Source organism: Desmodus rotundus, chromosome 7 (genome assembly GCF_022682495.2).
Source record: "Desmodus rotundus isolate HL8 chromosome 7, HLdesRot8A.1, whole genome shotgun sequence".
In the NCBI taxonomy this organism is placed as follows: Eukaryota; Metazoa; Chordata; class Mammalia; order Chiroptera; family Phyllostomidae; genus Desmodus; species Desmodus rotundus.
Window position 1 is genome coordinate 74,835,652 of NC_071393.1, and position 21,204 is coordinate 74,856,855.

Sequence of the window (21,204 nt, forward strand, 5' to 3'; positions counted from 1 at the left end):
CAAAATAAAGATCCACACAAAGTGCTGGGAAATTTTAGTTATCAGTTATGTATAGTTAATACTCCATTATTACATGAGTGATGTTGAGAGATTATTATTAAGAATAAAAAGTTGCTCTGGCTGGTGTGGCTCAGTGGAGTGAGTGCCAGCCTGCTAACCAAAGGGTCGCCTGTTCGACTCCCAGTCAGGGCACATGCCTGGGTTGCGGATAGGTCTCCATTAGGGGGTACGTGAGGCAACCACACACTGACGTTTCTCTCCTCTTTCTCCCTCCCTTCCCCTCTTTCAAAAAAAATAAGTAAATAAAATCCTTAAAAAAAAAAAAAAAGAATAAAAAGAGGCATCCATAAATAGCCAATATTCCAAAATCCACTTTTATATATACTAAAGGTCAGTTTTCATTTTGAGAATGAAGACACTAACTGGTGCAGGTGGTAACAAAGAAGTTACGTAGAACTGTGTTCTCTAAAAGAAGCCCCCAAAAATCGTAATTCAGGTAATTCACCATAGGGACAAATCATCTATAAATGAGCATGAGTTGAATTGTACATTAAATGAATACTGCTTTTCAATCATGGAATATTTCACTCACTTAGGTGTGTGATGATTTTATTAACATCAAATATATATGAGATTTTTATTAACACCAAATATATATTCTCTTCACTATACAGTCTGCAGAGTCAGTCTGAACAGGGCAGCTCCTCCATTTTACAGGTAGAAAGCTTAAGTAATCCATCCAAGGTCACACAGCCAGAAGTGGCAGAGTCAGGCCTGGAATCCAAAAAGTCAAACTTCAAAAGTCCCACATACTTAATCACTCCAATATTGTTTAAAGGACCTCCAGTAAACCAGAGGTTCCTAAGGCATAAAACCATGCTAATGGAGAGTTCCAAGCAGTATATTCATTTATTGAATCATTTATTTAGGTCGGTATCAACTCTAAATATTGATTTCATATTATGGGTTGTGATCCAGTGCTGCTTGTTTATTCTGCTGCTCAAACTGTTCCAGTTTCGGCCATTGGGAGCTCTTTCGGTTGGCGCCTGTGCTCCTCTGACATATCCTCATCAATGCGGGGTTCTGGTTGTGGTGGCGGTGGTGTTTGGAGCACTTCCTTACTTTCTGGCACTACAAGATGCTCTGGGCTCATCTCATATATTTCTTGTCCCAGTCCTAGAATCAGCCGATTCTCCAAGGAGCTCTAGTTCCTTTTATTGGACAATGATATTAGAAACTAAAAACTGGGTACTAGGTGTGCTCCTGGGTTTGTTTTAATTTTTTCAGCTGACAAGAGCACTGAAATATCTGTATATAAACTCTAGTGTGTACACATACTTATAAATATTTCAATATGTAACATTCTGTATCTCTATTAAGCTAAACATGGGTTCATACTCATGTCTCCAACTCTAATCCATTACCACCTGGACCATTCTAGCCTCCTCCCCTTGCTTATCTGTAAATTCCCCTCTAACAGTGAGAAGTCTGTCTCCCACAATCCATCTACTTAATGATTCAACTGCAGTATACATATATATCAGCATCAGAATTAACTTGTACCACTATGGGACATGATGTCATCCATCAGTGCTTATGTGCAGTTCCTTTTGTCTTAGACTCCACTCATTTCCCAGGTTACTTAAGTCAGCACTACCCTCTTCCCCTGTTAAGACTGTTTCATACATCTGTAATACAGTTTGCATTCCTTCCTGGGATTCCTGACCTCCAAAATGATTTTTGCTTGATTTGCATACTTTAGAGTTTTTACTCTTTGTGCTGTAAAGCCCTATGGGTTTTGATGAATGCATAACGTATCCACCATTACGGCATCCAATAGAACAGTTTTATCAAGCAGTATGGTAACTGGACTAAATGGTATGGTATTTTAACAGAAATTTTAAATCCTCTATGAAAGCAGCATGGATGGATGGAAAGAGAAGCTAAAGTAAATAGCTGCGAGTTAATGCTATTGAAAAGCCATAGATAGACTTTAGAAATAGCTATGCTATCCTCTCAGGGTCCCAACAGCCTCATGGTAAAATGGGGGGGGGGGTTCAATTAGATGATAATACTATATAGCATTTACTAAACACTTAGTTTGTGTCAGGGATGGTGCTAAGCACTTCAGATATATTATCTCATTTATTTCTAATAACTCTATTTATAAAAGAGATCCATTACTATCACCCATTTAAATGATGGAATTAAGGCTTAAAACTAACTTGCGGAAAATCACCTAGCCAGGGAGTTGTAGAGCCAAGACTCTAGAGTAGGAGTCAGAGTACTATGGCCTGCACGTCAAATCCAGCTCACTGCCCATTTCTGTAAGAATAGTTTTTACATTTTTACATAATTGGGGGGAAAACCTTATTTCATGACACAAGAAACATATAAAACTACAATGTCAGTGCCCATAAATAAAGTTTTATTGAAGCACAACCCCATTTATTTACATATTAACTATGGCTGCTTTCACGTTTTAACGGCAGAACTGCGTAGCTGCAACAGAGGAGACATGTCCAGCAAAACCTAAGATCTATTACTTTGACCCTTTACAGAAAAACCTTCACAAACCCTGTAGTACTATTATATTCTAAGAAATGATCCATAAAAGGGCAAACTGTTGAAACATTAGAATGACATCCTGGACAGAAATATTTCAGAGCCTTAACTAAAAAGTTCTATGTTGTAAAACACCAACTCTTCTGAGTTATAATCTTAAGTCGAAAAATATTTCTGGCCCTGACTGATGTGGCTCAGTGGGTTGAGCACTGGCCTGCGAATCAACGGGTCGCCGGTTTGATTCCTAGTCAGGGCACATGCCTGGGTTACAGGCCAGGTTGCCAGTTGGGGGCACACAAGAGGCAACCACACATTAATGTTTCTCTCCCTCTTTTTCTCCCTCCCTTCCCCTCTGTCTAAAAATAAATAAATAAAATATTTTAAAAATATATTTCTATTAACATCTACTGGCATCATTATATAAACCCAAAGGTTAATACATAATAATTATTTTCTTTATTGATGATTTTTTCTCTGCCCTAAGATTTGATATTTTCTATTCATAAAAAGTTTCTGACTTTCATACTTTATAAAACTCTAGATTAAACTATAAATAAAAACTCTAGATTAAACTCTTGATTAAACTGTCAAAAGAAAATGGTACCTATAATTATAGCTTACACTTGTTGAGAGCACTATGTGCCAGGTACCACTCAAGTACTTCTACATACTCCTTGCTTTTTTACAATTATTCTCTATGAAGTATGTATTACTATCATAATTTAACAGATGAAGGAATTGAAGCCTAAACAGCTTTCCAGAGGCCACAGAGTTAAGATGGAGCGCCAAAATTCAAACCCAGGTCATCTAACTCTTAGGATCTAGAAGGGGTTGGGCTGTCTACACTCCCCCTGGATAACAATGCTTCTGTTAATAAGGCAGATTAGGGCCTTTTAACAAATTTTTAAAATGTCTCAATGTAGTTAAAAAAAAAAAAAAGACTGTAAGTATTAGTAATTCATATCAGCACCTCAGAGGAACATTTAGGTTTATAATTCTCTGCATAACTGTGTGTTTATCTTTGCAGAGCCTCTCTGTACTCTTCATACATATAACTATCACTTCAGTAATTCACTGTACACCCTTAGAGTCTACCACAAACCTTGAGTATGGCAGATGTTAACAAATGGTTACTGGGAAGATCAAAAAACATTTACTAGGTGTTCAAAAAATATTTAATGAATGAATGAAAAGAACAAGGAATTTCATAAACCATTAGGTACAAGTATCCTTAAATGTTTGTTGACATGAAATGAAGTAGGACCGAATCACAAAAGTGGCTTTGTAATCTTTAAATTCTGCCTGGGCTGTTCTTGAGCCTTAACCACCTTTTGTGCTAATAAGTTTCATAAACAAACCACTCATTATTCAAGCCCTGTCAACCTATAATTCAAGCTACTTTTAATTTTCCAGGATCCTTATTCATGTTTTTCCTAGTTCAATACAATTTAATCATAGTCCATCTCAGTCTTCATTATTCCATTGTAGAATCTAATTTATCTTCATACAAAAGCCTCACCACTGCTTCATCGTTTATACCGCCATTTTCTGGAAACTTCCACCTGCTTACTTTGCTCTTCTTTGAGGTACAATAATTAGAATCCATCCAATAGTCTAAGAGTAGATCTATTGTAGTTTCATACCAAGATAATGCAGCCCATTTTTAAATTTTATTTTCTGTAACTCTCTGGGGAATGACTAACAATTTGTTGGCCTTTCTGGTAACATCAAGACAGCATTCTCAGGGATAAACTAACCTCTTAGCCCAGTATTCTTTTTACTGTACTGATGGTGGTCACTAGCCATTTTCTGTTCATGCACAAAGATATGAGATTTACCCACAGTTTATCTTATTTAGCTACTTACCAGAAAAGCTAGTTGTCACATGCAAACCCAGAGGCACTTTATTGGTTCTTTTAAAAGAAATAAGAATAGTTTTAGTACCAATGCCAATAAGTGAACTCTACTTTGAATACCCTGAGAAAACCCCTCCATGCCACACATGCTCCCTCCTACTACATAACAGTTCATCCTCTTCTAAATCAAAACTAAATGTATGTCACCATCTTTGGGATATTTATTTCTTCAAAGATGAAAATGAACTAATTAACATTAATCAATATGCTGTTCTATAGTTAATACATTATTTAATCTCAGAAGTTACAATTATTATTCCCATTTTACAGATAAGGAAAACTGAAACAAAAAGTTTCATAACTTACCCAGTGGTAAGTCAAGATTCAAACTCAAGTCTTTTTACCTCCCAAACCAATGTCTTTCCATTATACTACCAGGTTTCTCCTTAAACTATCATTTGATTTTTTATAAAAAGTCATGTTCACATTCTTCTGAACACAAATTTAAGAGTCAACAGCCTTGCTTCTTGTTAAGGAAACCACTGGTTTGCCCCATATGAAATTACCTCGTTATGTGTGCAGGACTCTTTAGGTCAGAGGCTCTAAAACTGTGAGTCTTAAACTATGGATCCATGAACTTGGATGGAAAACATTTATATTCTTTTCACTAGCCGATAACAAATTAGCATTTCCTTCAATTCTGAATGTATGTAGCACACCACAGAAGTATTAGCAGGACTATCACTAATTGTTATTTAATTCAATAATAAAAGCAAATTTCTTACATCATAAATTTAAGTATTTGAACTATATACATTTAAAAGTCATTATTCTGTCTATCATGTGAGGAGAAGGCAAGAAAACAGCCATCGCAAGGCACCCAGTCCATGGTATTTTGTTGTAACAACCTAAGGTGAGCCCAACATTATCACAACAGTCCTTAGTAAGAGACTGTGGGGAAAATGACTATATGGAAGAAAGTCAGAGATGTAATGTGGCTGGCTTTGAAGATGCGGGAAGTGGGCCACTGAAAAAGCCAAAGACACAGATCCTAGAGTCCTCAGAAGGAACACAGCCCTGCAACACCTTGACTTCAGTCCAGACACTCATTTCAGACTTCTGTCCTCCATAAATGTAAGATAAGTTTGTTTTGCTCTAAGCAAATAAATAAGTCAGTCAGTCATATTCTGAGAAGAGGTTCACATGCTTTTTTAGCCTGCAAAGGTGTCCGGTGCATATAAAAAAAACTGTTTAAGAACGCTGCTTGCTCTAGAGACCATCACACAGGCTGTCAATCCCTGGTAGTGAAAGTTTACACAGGCAGGTCACAGTTTACTCACTGTCCTTTAGTCCATTCAAAATATGGGTAACATTTAGTCCCAGTTATTTTTTTATCTTAGGTTATTAACTATATTTACTATTACTGATTCTGACCTAATATATATGGAAATCTCTTATGTACTTATTAAACACAGGCATTAAGCTTCTTTGTGACTAATTTTTCAATCCTAAGTAAACCTACTGTATCATCATTAGCAAGTGAATTCAATGCTTCTCTAAGTGAATTTCTGACTTAAAGTAGAGGCATGGTCTGAATGTTTGTGTCATCAACCCCCCACCATGTTGAAATCCTGCCCCCAAGGTAAGGGTATCAGGAGGTGAGACTGGGCCCTCATGATTGGGATTGGTGCCCACAAAATTTGTTTAAGTGAACATTAGGGACTATCCTTTTCTCATCCTCTGCATGATACAGCCTATCACATCAAAAGTCTTTTACTTAAGATGCAACTTTAAAACTTGTCATCAATTTCACTTATTTTCCTACATAAACTCAGTTTTCTATTAATTCTGTTTCATTCTGCCCTTTCTAAAATTCACTGCATCCCAGCATTTGTTTTGTGTGAACTTGTATATTGACATGTTAAACGCCCAAGCCAGTTTTTAACCTTGTCGGCAGGAGAGTTGTCTAGTATTCCTTTCCTTATGGTATGTCTACACGTATAACACCAGTCAAAAGCTGTTATACCTTCCCTCGGTAATACGATGACAAACTTTCATTAAGTGAACAACACCACAGTTTACGATTGCTTACACAATCACATTTCCACTTTGACATACTCAAAATGTTTTTATTAGTCATAAACTTTTCTAATCACATTTGTGCTGTTAACAGTTATTTCCTAACAAAACACATGGATCTGTAAAAATTGATTTGGATTCTTTTGAAACAAAAATGTAGGAAAAAACAGTAAACTAAAATGGAATTTAATCCTTAAGAACATAAATTCATTTATTCATTCAATGAATCTAATAGGCACCCAATTTTTACCATATATAATAATCTCATATTGTCATTTTATATGAAAAGCCTGTAAATTTCAAACATAAAACACAACTTGAATGAAATATTATTTGGCAATAAAAAGGAACAAAACTCTACATGCTAAACATAGATGAACCTTAAAAACATGTTAAGTGAAAGAAGCCAGTCACAAAAGTACATCTGTGATTCCATTTATACAAAAAATCCAAAATAAGCACATCTACAAAGAGAGAAAATAGATTAGTTGCTAGTGGCTATGGTGAGGAGGAATGAGGGATGACTGCTAAAGGGGGCTCTTTTTGGTGTGATGTATTCGATAGTGGTGGTGGCCGTACAACTCTACAAGTATACTAAAAATCACAGAATTGTACACTTTTTAAAGGGGTGAATTTTTTTTGGTATGCAAATTATACATCAATACAGCTGTTACTTTAAAAAATGAATTAAAAGCCACCTTAGTAAATGACAATGAAAACTTCCTTAGGAAAAGAAATCAGGAAAGTCACGGGTTGGGAAAAGTAAGCCGGTTACCAGTGATGTTAGCGAGGTGAACCCCCTTATTCCCTCTCCACTCTGACCAACAAGTGCAGGAACACGAAACCAAACCGTGAATGAGTGTATGAAATCCAAGAATTCCGCACAGTTGGCTGTTAACTAAAACAGTGAGTGCCTTCTTAGGCTCTATCACTCCCAAACTGTAGGGGGCTTCTAGTGATCACGGAAGTAGTAGTTTTCACCAGCAAGCTCAAGAAGGAATGTCAAATAGGATGACACTTGCCTAGACGCTCTACGAAAGCCTAGAAGACCAGGAGTGTCACCTACACACTCCTAAATCTGCGCACGTGCTAAGCTGCCCCCCAACCAAAACCAATAAGCAGCATGCACCACAGACCCCTATCCCAACTCGCTCCCCATAAACTGACACACTATCAAGCCCTTAGATCTCAAATGGTTTAAAGGATAAGTATAACTCTCACAGGGCTCCCACTTGAGTCCAAGCTGCCCCTGCCCTGCCCCACCCCACCCCCAAACCCACACACGTGTTAGCCCGACACCGCCCCACCAGGTCCCACGTGCACCTGGTCTAACACACTCCCCACGTGTGGTCGCCCCACGGACTTCCTCGGCTGGCTGAGGTCACCGTGTGACCCTTGGTCTCCAGAGATATGAAAGGGAAAGAAAAAAGCCCAGGTCCCGGAGGTCCCAACCCTGCGGAGAGTGTTCACACCCATCCTCCCCACTAACCCTAACAAATCCAAGGGCCGGGGGCGACGGCCCCTTTAAGACGCGGCCCAGTTGTCGCCCACAGAGAGGGGCGCAACGGGGCCTACCCGACCCCTACTCCGTTCACCCGCCCACGTCTAGTCGTCTCACCTCGGGCCGCCGGGCCCCGCCGCCGCGGCGGCGGCGGAGGGGGGGCGGGGTGCGGGCGGGGTCCGGAGGGGGGGGTCGCCCCGCCGACGGTGGAGCCGCGGTTCGCTCTCTGAGACCGTAGGAGGGTGACTGCGTTGAGCGTGGACGCTCCTAGCCCGCTCCCTCGGCGGCTCCTGGGACCCCAAGATGGCGGCGGTGCTGAGGCGGCTGCGGGCGCTGGGCCGGCGGCGGCGGCGGCCACTTTCACTCACTGAGAGGAGCGGAGCAGGGACACGGGGAGCCATGGCGGGGGGGAGGAGAGGCGCCATAGCCAGGCCAGAACAATCGAGCGGCTACTCAGTTGGCTTACCCCTGCCCCGCCCACGCTCACTGCTCCTCGCTAGCCCGTGGCCTCCCGCAGTGCCGCTGCAGTCGGCCTCGAGCAGCTCGCACCCCGCCGCTGCCGCCTGACGCCCCGCGTCGACCGGGGTTCGGGGGGGAGACCCTGATCCATGCCATCAGAGTGCAGATTGGTCGGGGCTGGGCCTGGCGAAGATTGCCGAAAGGCGGCGGGGAGGAGGAGGAGGATGTCACCGCTAGAGTGAGCAAGCAGATCTCGCGGGAGTAAATGTCGCGAGACTTCTGCAGGCCTGCAACCGCCGAAGAAAGGTTTCTTTTCCCGGAAGTAACGTCAATCGAGACTGCCCAGGACCCTGGGAATGTTGGTTCCCGCAGGCAGGAGATGGGAGTGTGCTTGTGGTTAATGTGTTAGGGTTACCAAACACTGAGGAGATCCCCTTGAGGGAAAGGACAGATTCGGCTGCGATACTTTACTTTGTTTCTGGCCCCTTTGGGGCAGAACCTGTACGTCGTCGGGGAGATGCCTGCTCTATAGAGCACTCACACAATAGTTTTGGGCTCCCCTTTAGGTTCAGAGACCAAGTCGGCGATTCTGTGACATGGTTAGACGAGATGTCTAAGTGAGGGCTTTAGGATTCATGGACTTGGGAACTCAAACTTGTCACCCAATGAACCTCAGAAAAGGGAATAATTGATTTGTGACAACTCCATAGTTGAGCCCCATGCTACTTATATATACTAAAAGTTAATGAACTCAATTACCAGGATCTGTCATAAGGAGCATCTACCGTGTATATAGCATAACTGCAGATAAGGATTTGAACATCCTGAAAGCTAACTCTGCTATTTCAGTTCCCTCAGGTCTAAGCTTTAATTCATTTCACATGGCCCTTAGTATTTAAGCAGAACAACATTTGCTCAATCAATAAGTAGATTTATTGTGCTAAATTCACTGGACTTTAAAAAGTTACTTTTGCTTGAAGGCAAAATACTACCCGTTGTGTAAGAAGAAGGCATAAGAAACCATATATATATCTGCTCATTTGTGCAAAAGAAATTAAAATGACTGACTTCCTATATGGGAACGGTGGGGAGAAGGGAAGGAATGGGAACCAGGCAGAAGGTCTGTGAGGGACTGGCAAATCTTTTTCTATTATTCTGAACCGTAGAAACAGTAATGTTTCATGTACCACCACCACTCCTAGCCCCCCAGCCTCCCAGCCCCCACCCAATGAACACCTACAACCAAGATGGATAATATGACTAACAGTGAGCTGTCTGGAGCATAGACCAAAAGGAAAAAATAAAAAGAAAGTAAGCTAGACAGCGACCAAGTTGAACAGTCCTTTAGGATTCAAATGTAGGTTGTTTTTGTCTCCTATTGCTATGCTAACAAACAATGGCTTAAAACACCACAATTTATTATCTTACAGTTCTGTAGGTTAAAAGTTTGACTTGTGTCTCACTTCTAAACAGGTGTTGGCAGGGCACTAGGGAAGAATTCAATTTCTTTTGCAGCTTCCAGAGGCTGCTTGCATTCCTTGGTTCCTGGCTGCTTTCCTCCATCTTCAAAGTCAGCCAGTTTAGGTCTATCTCACATATCTGAACAACTTTTATCCTTTTAAAGATTCTTGTTTCTTTTTCTTTTTTTAAGGATCCTTGTGATTATATCAGTCCCACCCAGATAATCCAGAATAATCTCCCCATTTTAAATCAAGTGATTAGTACTTCTGGCCAAGATGGAGGCATAGGTAGATACACTTTGCCTCCTCACACAATCAAAAGAAGGAAAACAACAAATTTAAAAACAAAAAGCAACCAGAACTACTAGAAAACTGAACTGTAGAAGTCTGACAACCAAGGAGTTAAAGAAGAAGCATTCATCCAGACTGGTAGGAGGGGAAGAGATGGACAGCCCGGGGGGGAGAGGACGCACAGCAAGGTGGCAGATGGTGGTCCCACATTTGCATGCAGATAAACAGGGAAGAACAACTGGGGAGCGAGATAGACCATGCAACCCAGGGTTGCAGTGCAGGAAAATAAAGTTCCAAAACTTCTGGCTGTAAAAATATATGGGGATTACAGCAGCAGGAGAAGCTTCTAGCCACACAGGGGAGTTCATTGGAGAGACCCACGGGGTCCTAGAATGTACACAAGTGCACCCACCCAAGAATCAGCACCAGAAGGGCCCAATTTGCTTGTGGGTAGCAGGGGAAGTGACTGACTGCTGGCCAAGAGCCAAGCAAGCAGCATTGTTCCCTCTCGGACACCCCCCCCAAATATAGTGCCAAAACTCAGCAAGTGGGTTGCCCCACCCTGGTGAATACCTAAGGCTCTGCCCCTTGTAATGTAACAAGTGCTCAGAGACAAAGAATTATGTCCCAAATGAAAGAATAGGTCAAAGCTCCAAAAATAGAACTAAGCCACAATAGCCAACCTATCAGATGCAGAATTCAAAACACTGGTAATCATGGTGCTCACAGAAATGGTTGAGTATGGTCGCAAAATAGAGGAAGAAGAGAAAGCTATGCAAAGTGAAATAAAGGAAAATGTACAGGGAACCAACAGTGATGGGATGGAAACCGGGACTCAAATCAACAATTTGGACCAGAAGGAAGAGTTAAATATTCAACCAGAACAGAATAAACAAGAATTCAAAAAAATGAGGAGAGGCTTAGGAACCTCAAGGACAACTTTAAACATTCAAACATCTAAATTATAGGAGTGTCAGAAGGAGAAGAGGAAGAGCAAGAGATTGTAAACTTACTTGAAAAAATAATGAAGGAGAAGTTCCCAAATCTGGCAAAGGAAATAGATTTCCAAGAAGTCCAGGAAGCTCAGAGAGTCCCAAAGAAGCTGGACCCAAGGAGGAACACACCAAGGCACATCATAATTACATTATCTAAGATTAAAGAGAAGGAGAGAATCTTAGAAGCAGCAAGAGAAAAGGACACAATCACCTACAAAGGAGTTCCCATAAGACTGTCAGCTGATTTCTCAAAAGAGACCTTACAGGCAGGAAGGGACTGGAAAGAAGTATTCCAAGTCATGAAAGGCAAGGAAGGACCTACATCCCAGATGGCTCTATCCAGCAAAGCTTTCATTTAGAATGGAAAGGCAGATAAAGTGCTTCTCAGATAAGGTCATGTTAAAGGAGTTCATCATCATCAAGCCCTTATTCTATGAAATGTTAAAGGGATTTATCTAAGAAAAAGAAGATCAAAACTATGAACAGTAAAATAACAACAACTAACAACTATCAGCAACCAAACCTAAAAACACAAAAACAAAAACTAAGTAAACAACTGGTACAGGAACAGAATGACAGAAATGGATCACGTCGAGGGTTATCAGTGGGAGGAGGCAGGAGGGGGAGAGAAGGGGAAAAGGTACAGGGAATAAGAAGCATAAATAGTAGGTAGAAAATAGGGGGAGGTTAAGAATAGTACAGGAAATGTAGAAGCCAAAGAACTTATATGTACCACCCATGGACATGTACTAAGTCAGTGGAATGCTGGTGGGAGGGTGAGTGCAGGGCAGAGGGGAATCAAGGAAAGAAAAAATGGGACAACTGTAACAGCATAATCAATAAAATATTTTTTTTTTAAAATCAAGTGATTAGTAACCTTAAATCTACCTTCAACCTTGATTTCTCATTGCCATGTAACAACATATTTATAGGTCCTGTGGACATCTTTGGGGTGGGGGTGGAGTGGAGGGGCATTATTCTGTTCTCCATATCTGTCACAGAATTTCTGATGTACAGCTTGCTACATCTTTGATCTATAACTTTTCACATTAAAGTGCAGTTCTTTTTCAATCTCTAATACAGTTTTAAATACTTGATTAAAAGTCTGTGTACATTCTTTGCCTTAGAACAGCAATTTTCAACCTGTGTGCCTCAAGAATTTTTAAAACATGCAATACCTGTTTAGTCAGAGGCACTGACCCCTTTTCCCTTACATTGTCAAATTAAAAAATGACAACAGTGAACACAACAATAGCCGTCAGGTGTGAATGAAACAAAATGATACCTGTTCTTTGTCAGGTCAGCAAAAAATATATTTTTGGTGTTCTGAAGAATTTTAGTAATTAGTTTATGTGTGCCATGATGGAAAAAGTTTGAAAATCACTGCCTTAAAGATTTAGCAAATCATATAAAATTTAATCCACAATTTCTTCATAGTTTAGGTGTAAATTGAGATTTGTTTTCTAGAAATACCTTGATTTTATTTCACAGGTCAGTGTAACATTTCATGTTTTCTATCCAAAAAGAGGAATCTCTTTGGCTTTATTTAAATATTGTTCACAATCATTCAATATGCCATATTTAATTTTAATGTTTAAAATATTGTTTAATGATCATTTTGAGGAAACTGTTTTACTTGGGATTATGCTGTATTTCTGATAATAAACCAATAAACAGAAACAAAACCCAGGATGTGTGGGGAGAGACTGAAAACTGAATATGAACACCAAGGAATGAGCTATAATACTTAGGAGTAACATCGCCACTATGCGGGAGGAGAAAAGAACTCTCTTAAGTAACCGAAGAAAACAATATCTTCACTGGATACCTAAAAATAAGACCAACTGAACTGTATGTAAATGCCATGATCTACATTCCAAGGGTTTGGGGGCGGGCAGGGGGAGAGGCCAATGACTTGAAAGCACTTCTGTGTATGCTAGAATTAAACAAATACAGTGCAGATCAAGAACTGGGTTTTTCGGTGGTGGAGAAAAAAGTTTTTAAGGAAAAGGGAAAAGCTAAAACGGAGGCTGTGGGGCTGGACTAGTTTCTGACATATCGTATAAACTCATGGGTTTTTAATTATGTACAGGAGGTATAGAAATATACATTGGGATGTGTAGATTAACATATGTTTATTTCCTAGTTCTCTCTGTTGAGAGTATTTAGAAGCAATGAGAATACCTAGTACCCAAATCTTCATTTCTAAATACCATTCTCCAATAAAAATAGCGGGAGAACCTTGGAGAAATAACTGATAGCTAAGCTGAGTCTAGGAAAATACAAGATGAGCCTAGACTGCTCTGCGGTGCCAGAAAATAATGCTCAGAAAAGGATGTCGCAAGAACACAGGAGCCGACCTGAAAGAGTTCCTAATGGCCAAAGCAACAGAATAAATAATGATAGTATTGCATTACGATCCATAGACCCATGGAAATTTATTTTTAATGTTCATGCATCTGTACTGATATAAGTAATTGGTTATTTAAATGAATGGGGGGGAAGGGACAACTCTGTTTTTAGAAAATTCTAATTAATAAATGTGGAAGTAGAAGTAAAAAGGAATAACAAAAAATCACCACTAGGCAAACAACACAGTAATAACTATTGCAGAAAACACAATTTACATAGATTCAAAATGTCTCACCCAAGATATATTTTAGCACAAAGGGAAAGATGGTAAATCTGTTGTGGTGAAACAGAAGAAACCACCTCAACCAAGTGATCAAGGTGAACATCGCGGTAATTTTATATGTATATATAAATCATATATGTATATATATGATTAACCCCCTGATGCTTTGTATTAAGAAGGACACAAAATCATCCCCATGGTATTCTTGTCAAAAATACAGAACCTCAGCCCTGACTGGTGAGACTCAGTGGGATGGGCTTCGTCCCACAGAGCAAACAATCGCCAGTTCAATTCCAGACTGAGGCACATGCCTGGGTTGTGGACCAGGCCCAGCTGGGGGTGTGCAAGAGGCAACTGATCGCTGTTGCTCTCACACATCAGTGTTTCTCTCTCTCTCTTTCTCCCTCCTCTCCCCTCTCTCTAAAAATAGGTAAAGAAAATCTTTTTCGAAAAAGCATAACCTCATTCCAATCATGAAAAAAATTACAGAATCTGAAATTGAGGGGCTTTCAAAAAAATAATTGATAAAAATTTTTCAAAACTGTCAATAATGAAAGACCAGGAAAGACCTGGGAACTCTTACAGATTTCTAGAGACTGGGAGAAATAAGGAAATGCAACATGGAGTCCTGGGAAAAAACCTAAAATAGAAAAGGAACATTTTTGGAAAAACTGGTGACATTTGTGTAAGGTCTTTAATTCATAATATTATACCAATATATCCTTGTTTTGATAATTGTACCAAGATTATGTGAGACATTTACATTGGGGAAATTGAGTAAGGAATATACAGAACATCTTTTTACTCCATTTCTGTAAGTCTAAATTTAGTTCAAAATAAAAAGTCAAGCCCTGTCCAGTATGGCTCAGTTGTTTGGAGCATTGTCCCATAACCAAAAGGTTGCAAGTTCGATTCCTGGTCAGGACACCTACCTAGGTTGTAGGTTCAATCCCCGGTCTGGGTGTGTTCAGGAGGCAACTAATCGATGCTTCTCTCTCATCCATGGTTTTCTCTCTCTCCCTTCCTCTCTCTAAAAGCAATGAAAAAATGTCCTTGGGCGAGGATAAGTAAATAAAAAGTCAATTTTTAAAATTTGACTTTTTAAACTGTATTCATATACATTCTTGAAATACTATAGTCTCTTGAATTAAGATACTCTGTTACTTTTCTAGGAGACACTCTTTGGACATTGCTAGTAGATTGTGGTTTTGACAAATTATGGAAATACAGGAACTAAATGACAGTGGAAACATATTTTAAGACACATCTTTCTCAGCTGCGGCCAGATGGCTCAGGTGCTGAGAGTGTCCTCCCGATACCCAAGATTGCAGTTCAATGCCATCAGGGCACATACAAGAATCAGCCAATGAGTGCACAAATAAGTGGAACAACAAATTGGTGTTTCTCTCTCTCTCTCTCTCTCTCTCTCAAAAATCAATACGTAGGTAAATAAAGAAGATGCACTCTTCTCAAAGTCCTTACCTAACCTGACATCACAGGAAAAACAATCTTTTCTTAGATGTAACAGAGATGACAACAATTTGAACAACAATAACCAACAAACTGCACCCACCAACCACCAACTCCAGAAAGAGGATAGGTCCCACCATCGTGACTGCTGCTCTCTTGGATTCCAGGAAAAACGGGGAGGTGAAGACCAAGTACATTCTGCTTGGGATCTGGGCATACACATTTTAACCACTGAAGCAAGGCCCAGAAACTGTTGGTCTTTGGTTATAACTGGCCTCAATGTACGTGTTTTAATTTTTTATTTTTAAAACTTTTTTTCCTTCAAAAGTAAGATGTATTTTAGGTGTGGTTGTTAATAACTGTGAGTTTGCTGTCATTTTTACTGTTCATAGTTTTGATCTTCTTTTTCTTAGATAAATCCCTTTAACATTTCATAGAATAAGGGCTTGATGATGATGAACTCCTTGAACTTGACCTTATCTGAGAAGCACTTTATCTGCCCTTCCATTCTAAATGAAAGCTTTGCTGGATAGAGCCATCTGGGATGTAGATCCTTCCTTGCCTTTCATGACTTGGAATACCTCTTTCCAGTCCCTTCCTGCCTGTAAGGTCTCTTTTGAGAAATCAGCTGACAGTCTTATGGGAACTCCTTTGTAGGTGATTGTGTCCTTTTCTCTTGCTGCTTCTAAGATTCTCTCCTTCTCTTTAATCTTAGGTAATGTAATTATGATGTGCCTTGGTGTGTTCCTCCTTGGGTCCAGCTTCTTTGGGACTCTCTGAGCTTCCTGGACTTCCTGGAAGTCTATTTACTTTGCCAGATTAGGGAAGTTCTCCTTCATTATTTTTTCAAGTAAGTTTACAATTTCTTGCTCTTCCTCTTCTCCTTCTGGCATCCCTATAATTCCGATGTTGGAACGTTTCAAGATGTCCTGGAGGTTCCTAAGCCCCTCCTCATTTTTTTGAATTCTTGTTTCTTCATTCTTTTCTGGTTGGATGTTTCTTTCTTCCTTCTGGTCCACACCATTGATTTGAGTCCCAGTTTCCTTCCCATCACTATTGGCTCCCTGTACATTTTCCTTCGTTTCTCTCAGCATAGCCTTCATTTTTTCATGTAATTTGTGACCAAATTCAACCAATTCTGTGAGCATCCTGATTACCAGTGTTTTGAACTGTGCATCTGATAGGTTGGCTAGCTCTTCATTGCTTAGTTGAATTATTTCTGGAGCTTTGATCTGTTCTTTCATTTGGGCCTTTTTTTTTTTTTGTCTTGGCATGCCTGTTACTTAAAGGGGCGGAGCCTTAGGTGTTCACCAGGGCGGGGTAACGCTGGTCGCTACGCTGTGACGCTGTATGTGTGTGTGTGTGGGGGGGGGTCCCATAGGGAGCAATGGTGCTTGCTCCACTCTCTGCCGGATTTCAGGCACTCCCTCCACTACCCACAATCAAACTGGGTCCTTCTGGTGCTGATTCCCGAGTGGTGGGCTTGTGCATGCTCTAGGCCCCTGTGGATCTCTCCAACGACCTCTCCTATGAGGCTGGAGTTTCTCCTGCTGCTGCCCCAACCCCCATGGGTGTTTTCAATCTGAGGTTTGAGGCTTTATTTCCCCAAGCTAGAACTCTGGGTTGCGGAGTCTGTCACCCTGTCCACCAGCTGCTGCCTCACCGGCCAGCTGCAGCTTTGCCCACCCTGTTCCACAATCTGCCACCTCGCTGGGTCCGCCAGCCGCCGCCTTGCCAGGAGTCCTCTCCCCCCCCAGCTGCCCGGCTCCGTCCCTCCTACCAGTCTGGATGAATGTTTCTTCTTTATCTCCTTGGTTGTCGGACTTCCATACAGTTAGATTTTCTTTCAGTTCTGGTTGGTTTTTGTTTTTAAATTGTTGTTGTCCTTCTTTTGGTTGTGTGAGGAGGCACAGTGTGTCTACCCATGCCTCCATCTTGGCTGGAAGTAATAAATGCTATTTTTAAAAAATTGCATTTTATTGATTATGCTATTACACTTGTCCCAATTTTCCCCCTTTTGTCCCACCTCCACCCAGAACCCCCCACTCCCTCAGGCAATCCTCATACCATTGTTCAAGTCCATGGGTCCTGTGTATATGTTCTCTGTCTATTCCATTTCCTATACTGTACACTGTAATTTACATACCCATGGCTATTCTGTAACTATCTATTTGTACTTCTGAATCCTCTCACCTTTATACTCATTCCTCCAGACCTCCCTCACATCTGGCAACAATCAAAACGCTCTCTGTATCCATGTTTCTGTCTCTATTCTTGTTTGCTTAGTTTGCTTTTTTTATTCAATTGTTGATAGATATGTATTTATTGCTGTTTTATTGTTCATAGTTTTGATGTTCTTTTTCTTAAATAAGCCCTTTTAACACTTCATATAATAATGGTTTGGTAATGATTAACTTGTTCAGTTTTTTCTTGTCTCGGAAGATTTTTATCTACGCTTTGATTCTAAATGATAGCTCAGCTGGGTAGAGCAATCTTGGCTGTAGGTCACTGTTTTTCTTGACTTTGAATATTACTTGCCAATCCCTTCTAGCCTGCAAAGATTCTTTCGATGAATCAGCTGACAGTCTTATGGGAATTCCCCTGTAGGTAACTAACTTCTTCTGCTATTATTAAGATTCTCTCTTTATCTTTAAGCTTTAGTATTTTATTATGATGTGTCTTAGCATGGGCCTATTTGCATCCATCTTGTTTGGGACTCTCTGTGCTTCCTGGAGTTGCATGTCTATTTCCTTCACCAAATTAGGGAAGTTTTCTTTCATTATTTTTTTCAAATAGATTTCCAATTTATTGCTCTTTGTCTTCTCTTTCTGGTACTCCTACGGTGTAAATGTAAGAATGCTTGAAGTTGTCCCAGAAGTTGCTTTCACTATCCTCATTTTTTGGATTCTTTTTCTTCTTGTTGTTCTGATTGGTTGTTTTTTGCTTCCTTATGTTTCGAATCATTGATTTGATCAGCTTCATCCACTCCATAGTTGTTTCCCTGTAAATTGCTCTTTAGTTTAATTAGTGTATCCTTCATTTCTGACTGGGTATTTTTCATGCTGTTGAGGTCCTCACTAAGTTCCTTGTGCATCCTTATAACCAGTGTTTTGAACTCTGCATATAATAGATTGCTTATCTCCATTTTGTTAAGTTATTTTTCTGGAGTTTTGATCTGTTCTTTCATTTGTCTCCTCATTTTCTCAGTTTCCCTGTGTTTGTTTTCATGTATTAGGTAGAGCTGCTTTGACTCCTTGTCTTGGTAGTGTGGCCTAATGTGGTAGGTGTCCTATAAGGTCCAGTGGTATAGCCTCCCCTATCACTCAAGCTGGGTACTTAATGTACACCCTTCATGTGGGCTGAATGCACCTTCCTCTTGTAGTTGAGCCTTGACTACTGTTGGTAGGTCAATAGGAGGGGTTTACCCAGGCCAGTGAACTGCAAATACTGGCTGTGACCACTGACCACCAACCTCCACCCTCTGTGGAGATTCATCTGTGCGGGGGCAGGGTGGTGATGCTCTGATGTGGTCTATAGTTGTCCACTGGGTACACAGGCTCTGGGTTTTCCTGGATGATGCAGGCCATGGTGTGCAGCAACCTGTGTTCTGCCCAGGGCCATCCTGCCTGAGCTGTAAAGCAATCTGAGATGGCTTCTACTTGTGCTGGGCTTGGAGATTCCCAGGCAAAACAAAGCTGTGAAGCTAGCCTGGTTGCTGCTTATGCTGGGCCTAGGGAAACTTAGCAAGAGGCACAGGGGCTGAGGGTTCACTGAGGTGGGCTATTGCTTGTTTGAGAGGTTTAGGGAGTAGTGAAGCATGAGCCAAGACCAGACATTCATGTGGAAAAGTAGCTTGGGTGGGCTAATAAATTGGGCAGGACCGAGTCTCTGGGGATCTCCAGGGCAGGGCAAACAGTGTTAGCCAGGTTAATGGAGTCTCAGATGTGGCACCAGCCTGCCAGCTCTGTGGCTCTGTAGGGGGGAAGGTTCAGAAAAGGGACAATGGCATCTGCCCACCTTTCTTTCTGGGAGAAAGATGTCCCCCAGCTCTGACCTTGATGCCAGACACTTCAGTTTCTCCCTCTGTGCCACTGGAGCCTTTCAACTTGCTACCCTGGTGCTGGGCTCAGGGGAAGTGAGTCTGAGTATGTGAGTCTCTGTGTAGATTCTTTAAGAGGAACTACTTGGGGCTCCAGAAGTTTCTTCTACTGGCTCAATCCCTGATGATTTTTGCAGCCAGAAGTTAGGGGGACTTATCTTCCTGGCACTGGAACCCTGGGCTGGGGAGCCTGGTGTGGGGCTGGAACTCTTCACACCTGAGATGTCCCTCTTGAATTTTTATCTACCACAGGTGGATGTGGGATGAGCCTGTTTCGCATCTCCACCCCTCCGCCCCTCCTACCAGTCTCAATGGATATGATTTATTTAATTCCATAGTTGTCAGACTTCCATTCAACTTTATTTCTGACAGTTCTGAGTGACGGTTGTTCTATATTTTAGTTGTAATTTTGATGTGGTTGTGTGAGGAGGTGAGCTGAGTTTACCTTGCTGCCATCTTGACCAAAGTCTGTTAATACCATTTAAAAGCACAAACATAATAGCAGCTAACATTTTGTGAACACCTGTAATGTGCTGGGCAATGCTCTGGGAGGAACACATATTTAACCTGTATTAAAGCTCTTTATTGCATTTTACAACGAGAAAATTGAGGCTTAACATCATTAGCTACTAACTAAGTTGTTCAAACTCACACACATAGTGAGAAAGTAGACTCAAACCCAGGTCTTACGATGCCCAGTTCTGTATTCTTACCCTACATCAAACACTTGCTTTTATCACTTTCATTTGCTATACTTACTTGGTTGCCCATCTGTAATTTTTGATGCTATTACTTCTTTATTTCATTTTCAAATTATGAAATATATACCAGCACTAAGTGTAGAGAAAAATAAAGTGAACATTTGTGAACCTACCACCAGATTTGTCAAATGTTAGTATTTTGTCATATTTGTTTTTTAATAAAGCACTACAGATATAGTGGACACTGTCTATACAGTCTTTTGTATCCTACCTCCCCTCCCTCCCCACTCCCATAGGTAACTACTATCCTGAATTTATTAACAATACCCTTCTGTGTTTTGTATATGTACATCCATAAAAATCACACCACAAATATCCATCTTCACTCTTTCTTTTCTGTCAACATTATGGTTTTGAATGTTATCCATGTTAATATCTATAGCTTTACTTAATTAATATTTTTATTATGTTTAAATTTGGTGGGGGTGGCTTCAGGTTCACAAAATTGTATTAATCATGATCTTTGGTTCATGGTCTGTCAGTGACTCCTTTTTATTAGCTTACTTTTAATACTGCAATAAGCACTTGCAAACTCATTGTGCAAAACAAAATCTAGGTCTTGGACAATGAGTTTTGTTTAACTGTATCACATCCCCAAATTCCATCTTCTGCCTCCTGACATACCCATCATCCCGGATTTCATCTTCATCATTCCCTCACGTTCTATTGGATCTATGTATATTTACTTTTTAAAAGTATATATTTGTAAAAATTTGAAATGCTATTTTTCACTTACCAGATTTGCAAAGATTAGTCATAGTGCAGGTAAGGCTGGGGGGATATAAGCACACGATGCACTGATGAAGAAGTCTAAACCATCAGCATCTTTTTAGAGGACTTTTACTTCTTACTTTAACACAACTGATTTGTTTGAGCTTTTTTAAAATGACAAGTAATCTATTAAATTAAATCGTGAAATACATCTATCCTTTCCTGAGGGTTTTTTAAGCTTCTTGGTCTTTACATGTGCAAAGTTACAATAAGACATTTTATCTTTCTATAGAGGCACATTCTTCTTGGCTTAAGTGATCAG

The 21,204-nt window shown here is 40.4% G+C and overlaps 1 protein-coding gene across 2 annotated transcripts in view; it reads right to left on the minus strand.

The window, feature by feature from the left end:
* The window catches only part of INO80 (INO80 complex ATPase subunit), a 122,373-nt gene extending 113,767 nt beyond the window's left edge, over positions 1-8,606 (minus strand). The window contains exons 1-2 of one of the 2 annotated variants that reach the window (XM_053928987.1): positions 8,119-8,606; positions 4,432-4,478 (exon numbers count right to left, since the gene is read on the minus strand). The gene's annotated coding sequence lies outside the window, so the exon portion shown is untranslated. The remainder of the gene's footprint in view (positions 1-4,431; positions 4,479-8,118) is intronic. The other variant, XM_053928986.1, reaches the window with a different exon arrangement.
* Positions 8,607-21,204: the final 12,598 nt, after the last annotated feature.